Below are 11590 nucleotides of genomic sequence, written 5' to 3'. Positions count from 1 at the left end.
ATATTAACTTTTATTAATTAAATGTTCTTTTTGATACTTTAATTTCTTTTTACTGGTCACTGAGATCTTTTTATTTTGCACACAGAACCACTAAGGATCTTGCCTGTGGACACCTCAGAGGTTGCACTGTAGATTCTCATGGCTCCAGACAGTTGGTGGAAAGAAAGATGAGAAAAACTATGATTTGGGTCAATGACATGATTACAGAGCTAAGGTTTCCAACAGAGTTTCAGACGGTCAACTTGGCTTCTGAAGCAGTTCTAAGGAAGCAGTGAGAGAACATCACAGGGATAATAGAAGGGCATTAACTACCAGAAGCCCCTACATGTATCAACTGAGACCTTGAACTATCTGCGTAAACATCAGAAGCAGGGTTCTAGCCAGCCAACTAGTGACTGAAAGGCTCAGGTGCTCACCTGACCAGAACTTACTTGGCTACCCGGTTTCTGAACTACTTGCTAGCAGATTTAGCCTTGCTGCCCAGTTCTTCTTCAATTATGAGGATCTGGTTGTAGTTGGCCAAGCACTGGGTTAGGCAAGGTGCACCAGTCTTGATCTGCCCAGTTCAGGGCTCCACCATCAGGTAAGCAATGAAGATAATTTCGGTTATGAGTTATGAGACACCACGATGCCCCACCCATCGGACTGAGCCAGTTTGCACACCTGAAGAGAATTGGCCAGGGAGCCGATCTGCTACACTTTGAGCAGGAGGCAGTTGCATGATTTCTCACCCACGGCCTTGGAAATCTGCTTCAGGATGGTCACTGAGAGATTTTCCCCCACCACCTGGATTCCTGTACTAGCAGTGAACTTCTGCCAAGCTTCCCAGTCATCTTGGTCAAAGAGATCTTGAATAGACACCAATGGGTAGTCCTTGATGAAGGAATTGTACAGGTCGAACAACTGGTCAGGTATGGCGTACCTGCTGAGATCATTGGGAGACTTGAAGTCCAGGTCACACTTCCCTGACCTGAGGAATTCAGAGGCAGCCAAGTCCACGGCAATGACAACCTCATCGGTGTAGCCAGCTATCCTGATCTCATTCATCAGCAACTCCAGAGCTTCTTTCTTCTTCAGGAGCAAACCAGCCTTCATCCCCCACATTGGTGTCATCTTTCCCATATTTCTTCTTGATGACATTCTTCGGGTTGTGGTAAACCTCTGCTCCAATGTGCATGGCTTCCCTGAAGTTTGCTTCACCAACAGGGAGGATCAGAGAGTCTTGCATGGCCAGCTTGTTGCCAGCATGAGAACCATTGTCGATCACACTGAAGGCTGGAATGGACAAGATGACTTCAGAGTTGTCAGTCAAGTCAGAAATTTGGAGGTACAGGGGCACACTTTATAAAAAAACCTAGCCTTACAGACAGCCAGGGTCCCTCCCAAAATGAAGTTAGTACTATATTTAGATTTATTTTCCATTTCATTCATCTCTATCATCCATTTGTCAGTCTTCTACTTGTTCCAAATGCTCAGTTTACATAATTCCTCTGATCTACAAATATAATACATTTACCTAAAATTTTTTTCTGGTAATTGTAGTGGATTGAATAGTGTCCTCTCAAGATTCATGTCTAACCAGAACCCCAAAATGTAACCTCATTTGGAAATAGGGTTTTTGCAGATGTAATTAATTAAGATGGAGTCATACTGGATTAGGCTGGGATCTAAATCCAGTGACTGATGTCCTTAAAAGGAGGACACATCAAAAGAGACATACAGAGGGAAGAAGCCTATGTGAGGACAAAGCAGAGATCAGGGTGATGCAGTTACAAGCTAAGGAATGCCAAGGGTCGCAGGGTCCACCAGAAGCTAGGAGGAGGAAAGGAAGGAGTTATTCCTAAAGCTGTCAGACGAAACATGGTCCTACTGACACCTTGATAATGGATTTCTAGCTTCCAGGACTGTGACAAAATAAACGCCTGAGGTTTTAAGCCACCAAGCCTAAGGTTTTAGAGAGTAATGTTTCCACAAAGGAATTTAACAATAATTTTATTAAAATCAGAAGTTGTAATTTTCATCTGACTATCCAGATCCCCTCATATCACTGCAGAAAAGTTTATCGTATTGGTAAATTACCGATCTTAATTTCAAAATAAAGTGTGCTTCTATCCTATCACGGCAGGGAAAATTATGTCTAGATTTTAAGACGTGGTTTGTGGGGCTTCCCTGGTGGCGCAGTGGTTGAGAGTCCGCCTGCCGATGCAGGGGACACGGGTTAGTGCCCCGGTCCGGGAAGATCCCACATGCTGCGGAGCGGCTGGGCCCGTGAGCCATGGCCGCCGAGCCTGCGCGTCCAGAGCCTGTGCTCCACACGGGAGAGGCCACAACAGTGAGAGGCCCCGCGTACCGCAAAAAAAAAAAAAAAAAAGAAAAAAGACAAAAGACGTGGTTTGTGACTTTTAGTTTCAAATTTGCTGTGTATTTACATAATTAATTCACAGAGTTCCCAAGAAAGAAAAAAAATGAAACAAAACATTATGTTGTTCCATATTCAAGTTAATTCAAGTTCTTCTCCAATTCAAGTTAAAGGATTCACATAATTATAGGATATTAGGTAAATTGATGCATGAAATAAAGATGCAATGATATGCAACTGAGGTTTTGTTTGTTGAAGTCTTTAATTCATTTGTTGGAAAGGGTTGAAATAACCTTTGGACCAGATAAGTGCCATCCAAGCTTTATTATATAAAAAATAGAAAAAATGAGATAGGAATGAATAGGGTTAGAAAATTGAAATTAGACTGAAAGAATTCTATAATAAGCTATAAAGTTACATGTGCACATATATTAAATGTACTGTTTGAATTCTGTAGCCCATCAATTCACTGAAATTCTTGATCTGAAGAATAGCCTTGTTACATGTTCCACAAATGAATACAAGAGAAACAACTATCCTTACTCATTCTAACATAACAAAATTCCTTCTAACTCATTTTGATTATAGTCTGCCCCTCATTTTTAATTACTCTATTTTCAAAATCAAGTACAAATAAAACACCAACAGCAAAAAAAAAAAAAAAAAAGAAAAAATTGTCACTTTTCTACCTTTCCACCTCCTTAGTACTTTAAATATGCTAAATCATCACTTTGTATACTTGGAGATTATGTTCAGATGTTGGTTTTCAGAACATTCACATTCTTTTGAAATACACCCCACAGATAATTTCTTCAGTAGTATAGACCGAGTATTACCTACATGAATTTTCATAAAGTTTACAGAACAAATTAGTATTTAGTCTAATGAGTAAAAAAACAAGTCACAATTTTGAGTTCAACAAATGTTCAAAGGTTTTATGTCCAAACTCAACTTTACTGTTCATGTGATCTATTTAATGTGAATAAAAATCACCTTAGTTAAAGATTATATATGTTTAGATAATTTTTCCAGAATCAATATTCTAGTTTATTTAAATACAAACTTCTTTATTCTTAATGAGCCTTTCCAATTTTCTGAATATTTTAAAGTTTTCATAGGTGAAATTACTAGTGGCTGAACTAAAAGGGAATTTTAAAATTTCAGCCTATTCCAAGGAGGAAAAAGGAAGATTGTGAATCCTGTTTTGTCTCAGAAAAATGAACCAGCCCTCTGAGGGAACTAATTTGGAATCAAGGAGAAAGGAAATTCACACAACAAACAGAATCCATTTTAATTATCTGTGTGAAAGTAAAAATTGTTTGCATATGAATTACTGACTCTATAAGAAACTGATAATTTGAATAATATATTATGACATACATTTTATGGTGAACTCTATTTCAACATTACCCATATCCGTATTTATTGTCTTCTAAAATTTATCTTGCCTTTATTTATATCCAACATATTTAATGTCTCTATTGTTCTGCTTGGCTTCTTATTTTACTATAAAATAAAAAGAGTGCCCTAGACAAAATATGGTAATATAAAGAGATGAAACTCCTGACTGCTGACTCCATTCAGGAAACCCCACTCTTTTTATACCCAAAATTCTCAATTACATTGTCAATCATATTCTCCCACCTTATACATGAACTACCACATGAACCAAACAGAACAACATAAATATCACACACATTTTTAAAGAATATCAGATATATTATCAGATAAACCTCACAGGAAAGTGTGTACTATTTTTGAGAGCTTTATTTTGTCAAAAACAGGTTCCATGTTTAGATGTTTGGCATCAACTTGATCATATTGAGATCACTTCTTCTTTAGCCATTGAACATGAGGAAAAAATAAGTTTCTAAACATTATCAAGGTGATGCAAATATTACAATTTACAAAGTTTCCTCATATAATCCTTGTTATAATATAGTTGAGATAATCAGTACCAACAACTGAACTGGCAAGGTTAGAGATTAAGAAGACCAAGCTACACATAGAACATAAAAAATCTGTAATTTTTTGACAGCCTATAGAACACGAGAAATTATTTGCAAATGATGCAGCTGACAAGGGGTTAATCTCCAAAATATACAAACAGCTCATTCAGCTCGATATCAAAAAAAAAAAAAAACCAATCAAAAAATGGGTAGAAGACCTAAATAGATATTTTTCCAAAAAAGATATATAGATCGCTAAGCGGCATATGAAAAGATGCTCAACATTGCTAATTATGAGAGAAATGCAAATCAAAACTACAAGGTATCACCTCACACTGGTTAGAATGGCCATCATAAAAAGTCTACAAATAATAAATGCTGAAGAGAGTGTGTAGAAAAGGGAACCCTCCTACACTGTTGGTGGGAACGTAAATTGGTGCAGCCCCTATGGAGAAGAGTGTAGAGGTTCCTTAAAAAAGTAAAAATAGAGTTACCATATGATCCATCAATCCCATTCCTGGTTATATACCCAGAAAAAAATAAAATCCCTAATTTGAAAAGATATATGTACCCCAATGTTCATTGCAGCACTATTTATAATAGCCAAGACATGAAAACAACAAAGTGGCCATCAACAGATGATTGGCTTAAAACGATGTGAAATGAAATATTACTCAGCCATAAAAAAGAATGAAATATTGTCATTTGCAGCAACATGGGTGGACCTAGAGAATATAATGATTAGTGAGATAAGTCAAAGACAAATACTATATGATATCACTTACATGTGGAATATAAGAAATAACACGAATCTATATACAAAATAGAAACAGACTCACAGACAGAAAACAAACTTATTGTTACTAAAGGGGAGAGGGAAGGAGGGAGGGAGGGACAGATTAGGAGTATGCAATTAACAGATACAAACTACTATATACAGCTAAGCAACAAGAATTTATTGTATAGCACAGGAAACTATATTCAATATCTTGTAATAACTTATAGTGGAATATAATCTGGAAAAATAACTGAATCTCTTTGATGTACACCTGAAACTAACACAATATCATAAATCAACTATACTTCAATTAAAAAAAAATCTTTCTGTGGTAGAGCATACAGTAACTTAATTATATTATACACTTTGTATAATTGAGTTATTGAAGTGTACTTTGAATTTTTTATAGTTTCTGATGGGGAATTATGAACCTAAATATTGGCTTGTGTTGCTTAACCGACACCCATTCACCTAAATGAAAAAAATCTCTAATTAGCTGGTGATCATTGCTCACTGAGAAACAACTTTGATAAAAGAAAGCAGTTTTCCCCCAATAATTACCTGAAACTCTTATAGGACAGTGATTAAGAAAATGACTCTTTCAACAGATAATTATGCTGAAGAAGAAAAGCATTTCTATATAAGGTGATCATTGTACAAGGGTAAAGGATAATCAGATTAGATTATTTTATCTATTACCTGTTTATCTGTAAATTCTAAATGTTAATAGCTATTCAAGGCCTAAAATAGGGTGGACTGGCTATAAATTAGACAAGATGTCTAACAAGTCAATATAACATCAATGTTATAAAATGTTTATAAGAATCCCATTGGAGGAATGTTTCCCAGTATCTTCAGATAATCAGTCACAACCTTCAGAGTATCACTCACATTAAAATCACTTTAAAAAAATCTTTTATATAGGCCCATGGATATTCTAAACTTTTATACAGAATATCCCTCACTCCAAGAAATATCACTCCCTCAATCCCTTTCAACTCATTTCACCACCACACACAGAAAAGGAACATTAGTTTAGTAGAATAAATGAGAAGGTGAATGAATGAATAAAGGAATATCAAAAGGTAGTTGTCAGTATAAAACGGCCTTTATGTAACTCATATTTCAACAATTGTGGGCCTCATTTCCTTTGTTCCTAATTTATTGAAGATTTTTAGGAGAGAAATCTCTACATCAAGTTAGTGGCATATGAAGTACAGCACTTAAGTTAATATAAATGTGCTATCACATTAAATATATATACGTATGTATATGTGTATATATATATATTTATATATATATATACACACACATATATATATGTTTTGTTCCTGTGGTATCTCCTAGCTTGGCTATGAAAAATAATTACTCCTGTGAATTTAATGTATAATTATCCAGTGCATGTTTATGGTAAAAGTTATAAATCCTGATAAGTAAAAAAAATAATGATACGGTGTTAGAGGTTGGGATATTTATGTATAAAAAGGTTACACGGAAAGAAACTTAATAACTCTATACCCTGTATCATGTAATTTAAAATTATAAGGCTAACCAAAAAATAACCACACCTTTCTGAAATATTTGTAAGAGGAAAGAGGAAATCAGTTGGAAGATTGTATAACTGTGCTAAGCATTCCATCTTTCAGAGCAGGGTGTCAATGGTCGCTGCTTAATTAGGTAAATCAAGAAATGGAGGTATAAATCTATGTATCTGCAAATATTCTTACATATTGCATTACGACTTATTTAAGTAGGAAAGGATTTCTTAGAGAATTTTAGACATCTCAGAGCATTTTCAGGAGTGCTTGATAGAGTCAGTCCTGGGTACTTCACAGCTTGGAACAAAGCAGCCAGATGCATGGAATCTAGGAAACAACTAGCCACAGGGCAGGATTTCTCCAGCTAAGACAATAATGCCTGTGTCACGCGTCCCTCTGCATATATGACTCTCAGGACCAGCTGCTCCATGAATGCCACACAGCTGCCCTAGAATAACCCCTGTACGCTCGCTGAAAGAAGTGTATAGCTGCCACCCGGTTTTGCTCATTTCCTCACCCAAGTTTAATAAGGAAGCTATCTAATCAGTAAAAATGTCAGTCATATGCTTGCATTCTGGAAACAAGTGAGTCTCAGAAATGTAGAATGCTAACCATTTAGATAGGTTACTGCAATCCTTTTTTTCTTTTTTTTCGGTACGCAGGCCTCTCACTGCTGTGGCCTCTCCCATTGCAGAGCACAGGCTTTGGACGCGCAGGCTCAGCGGCCATGGCTCACGGGCCCCCGCTCCGCGGCATGTGGGATCTTCCCGGACCGGGGCACAAACCCGTGTCCCCTGCATCGGCAGGCGGACTCCCAACCACTGCGCCACCAGGGAAGCCCTCTTTCTTTCTTAAAACGTAGAAATTTATTTTCATTGTTGGAGGCCAGAAGTCCAAAATCAAGCTATCAGTAGGGTTGTGCTTGTCCTAGAGGACCCAGAGGAGGATCCTTCTTTTTTCTGGTGCCCCCAGGCACTCTTATAAACACATCACTCAAAACTCTGCCTCCATCGTTTTCCTTTTTAAAAATTTTAAACGTTTTTAAAAACATTTCTAGAATTTATTATAGAGATGAACAATACATAGAATTTGTCCCCTCATATCTTTTTTCCCAGCATTATTGAGATTATTGACATATAGCATATGTAAGTGTAAGGTGTACAATGTGATGATTTGATTCATTTATATAGGGCAAATGATCACCACAATAAACTTAACACATCAGTTTCATTCTGTTGCATAATTACCATTTTTAGTGTAATTCTAATAGGTGTGATTATAAATTAACTTCCAAAATATTTACGATTTCACTTAGGTAATTATATGAAAAACTATTTTGCTCAGAATTTTATGTTCACTATATTTTATTACATGTATGTGTGAAACAGAATAAAGGAAAGCTCATTTAAAATGCAGTCATGGGTTTCCCTGGTGGTGCAGCGGTTAAGAATCCGCCTGCCAATGCAGGGCACATGGGATCGAGCCCTAGTCCGGGAAGATCCCACATGCCGTGGAGCAACTATGCCTGTGCACCACAACTACTGAACCTGTGCTCTAGAGCCCACGAGCCACAACTACTGGAGCCTCCGAGCCACAACTACTTAAGTCCGCGTGCCTAAAGCCCGTGCTCTGCAGCAAAAGAAGCCACTGCAATGAGAAACCCGCGCACCATGATGAAGAGTAGCCCCTGCTCACCGCAACTAGAGAAAGCCCGTGTGCAGCAACGAAGACCCAACGCAGCCAAAAATAAATAAAAATAAAATAAATTAAATTTATTTAAAAAAAAATAAAATGGAGTCAGGAGGTCAGAAGGGGAATCCCTCAGGCAATACCATTTCACATCAGTGACAGACCCCAACAGGAAGACGTTAATTATAGACCCTAACAGGAAGAATTCTCCTTGCCCAGCATCAAGTCCAGCCAGCGGGAAGTGCTACACCATCCTGAACTCTTACTTTTAATAAGTGAACTTTGTTTCAATACAACCCCTCCCAATTTCCTCTTTTTTCTTCATAAAGTAGCATTCCTATTCTTTGCTTGTTAGACTTGTCATTGGCTCTTGCTATAGCTTGCTTGCTCTGAATTGCAATTTCCTCCCGAAAAAATCCATTTTGCTGGTAAAATAACTGGCTGTTTTATTTTATTATTATTATTTTTTTTTGCGGTACGTGGGCCTCTCACTTGTTGTGGCCTCTCCCGTTGCGGAGCACAGGCTCCGGACGCGTAGGCTCAGCGGCCATGGCTCACAGGCCCAGCCACTCTGCAGCATGTGGGATCTTCCAGGATCGGGGCACGAACCCACGTCCCCTGCATCGGCAGGTGGACTCTCAACCACTGCGCCACCAGGGAAGCCCTGGCTGTTTTATTTTAAAGGCCAAAATAATAATAATAATAATACAGTGTTCTGGAGAAGATTTTTCTAATGAAAATAATATATATTAATCAACAAACTAATACTGACATCTCCTCAAATTAATAACAATAACTGTAACTACAATTTCCTGAATACTTATCTATGCAAAGTATTTTTTTCTTTACCTTCCCTTGTTTAATTCTCACATCAACTCTCAGATCTAGGCACAATTAGTATCACATTATAAAGAAAAAAATAGAAACTCTTAAAACTTAACAAAGCTTTCATATAGTAAACCCAGACAGAAAATGGCAGAAATGTGACTGGAATCTAGATTCCAATATCCATGATAGCAAATACAATCCTCCTAAATTCAAACACAAAACCATAATGAGATTGCTGAGAATCCAGTATGTATAAGAGGTTCTTTTTGAATTAAGAAACCATATTGCTCTCATCAAAAAGGTCTAATCTAGGGTGAATTCTTAGCACAAACAAACAAAAAATTAAGAATATACTTCTCCATAATAATCATGCTACTGTATCTAGGGTATTTAATCTTTTCTTGGTTGTTAAATTAGACTTTCAGTTAGGCATGAGCATATACTGATGACATGCTGATTATTCATAAGGCCAGTGTCTCAGCTGGATAAACTAAGAGGGATTCAGCTATGATTCAGATGTATCTTGGTATGTTTGGTGAGCCACTGGAATTGATTACCAAGGGTATGCTTATACAAGAGATCTAGAAGTCTCCCTTGAGAGTGCTCTTCTAAGAAAGATGAGAATCAAGGCAAATAAGTATTGCTTAAGAAAAATAGCACTAGGTGAGAAATATAATTTTTAAAATGTGTATTTTGTATTATCAAGTTTTTGCCTGCCCTTCATTTCCCCAAAAGATCTTGTGTAAGAAATCTAGGAAAAGGATATGATAAACATGAAAAGAAAAAATATATATATAAACTTTTCACTGAATTATCTGTAAAATATTGGCAACCACAGTGCCTCAATCACTCTTCTGACACCCACATAAAGAACTGCTTGAATGAGATAAATAAAAATTTGTCCGTTTCTGTAGGGCAGCCATTTGAGAAACCAAGACTCATGGGGTAAATATCTGGAAAGATAAGACTCAGTGATAGCAGGATGGATAGTCAAGCTGTGTCATCTTGTTTTAAGAATAGGGAACAGAATCCAGGCTTACCACTTGTTAAGCAGAATAGGAGGCAATATTGCTGTAGCCAGAGCAAAAAATAAGGCAACAGTTCCCTCTTAATTGTGATAAAAGATTTAATACTTGAATACTCAGGTTCCATGTGACAGTCTTAAAAAGATCAAATTTACAAACATATACTGAGAGATTCCTGCATCAGGGCATTGAATTTGTCAGAGGTAAGAGTTAATCCAATTGTGTGGGTTAAGATGAAGTGTACCAAATTCTTTTTGTTAATGTCAATAGTGACTATATTTATTTTAACAGCCAAACTTGGATATTCTGGAAAAACACAGTTGCACAATCAACATTTACTTTATATTGCTTTGGCAAATACTCTGCACTTTTTATTTAAATACGAGATTTCTTTTTCTTTCTTTTAACCACTTCAAATAGAGACTTTTGGAAAAGGCAGGGATAAGTAAAAAAACACTAGAAAATTTCTTATGTAACTTATTTTTAACCAGTTCACCTACTGGTTAAAAAAGCAGATGATGACTAAAAAGTCAAAGGAAAAGAAAATGATGGTTCATAAAAATACAGATGTCTTCATTTGAATACTATTGTTAGAAACATGGAAGTTTAATAACCCCACAGATGGTCCTCTAATTGAGTACATTTGTGGTATTTAAAATCAACCAATGTTGATAAATAAAAAGAATGGAATTACTCCATATTAAGAAAATAAAGTTTTTATCATCAAGTCTTTATCTTGTTAAACTCTCATTAAGTTCTGAGTGACCTTTTCTTTGTATAATTTATTTTTTTATACCACTCATTTTTTACACAAGTGTTTACTTCTTATGTATGCGTAAGTATTGTGCTAGGTGATACTTTTGAAAGAACAAGACACAAACCTACCTGCAAGTTGCTCATTAACTTATTTGGGTGCTACAGTGTCAGCTAAGTGTTTCCCAATAACTACATTGTCCAGCAAGAATTATATTCCTCTTTTTTTATTAATAAAAATAATTTTAATTTAGAACATGTGTGCCCATATAAAGAAATTTGCTGGTGCTTTAAAAAGAGATAAGCATATTCCCCTTTTGTCCTCTTTCCTTTCCCTCCTCCTTCCTAGTTAGTAAGGAGATGGGATGACAAGAACTAGAATAACAATGCATTGGAAGCCATGTTGAAAAGGGCAGCAGAACAATATAAAAGGAGTTCAGATGCCACACCCAGTCAAGTTGCTACATTGGCCAAAAATTCTACATGAAAGGAACTAAAATTTTGTTATTTTTCATCCCGTGTTATATTGGAGACTTATGAAAAACAGACCTGTATTTTAACACATGTAGAGATTATATAAATCAATAATTCTTAACTTTGTTAAGCTTAAACATGTTTATAATAAAATTTTATAATTTCCACTTAATATTCTGAAACTAAATTCACAGATA

General features: G+C 36.3%; 1 pseudogene; it reads right to left on the bottom strand.

Annotated features, from left to right (window-relative positions):
- Nucleotides 1–427: 427 nt before the first annotated feature.
- Nucleotides 428–1473, bottom strand: LOC116754355 (annotated as a pseudogene).
- Nucleotides 1474–11590: the final 10117 nt, after the last annotated feature.

The sequence above is a fragment of the Phocoena sinus genome, chromosome 5 (genome assembly GCF_008692025.1).
Source record: "Phocoena sinus isolate mPhoSin1 chromosome 5, mPhoSin1.pri, whole genome shotgun sequence".
NCBI classification, from domain to species: Eukaryota; Metazoa; Chordata; class Mammalia; order Artiodactyla; family Phocoenidae; genus Phocoena; species Phocoena sinus.
Note: the sequence above shows the minus strand (reverse complement) of the source record. Positions and strands in the feature narration are given on the sequence as shown.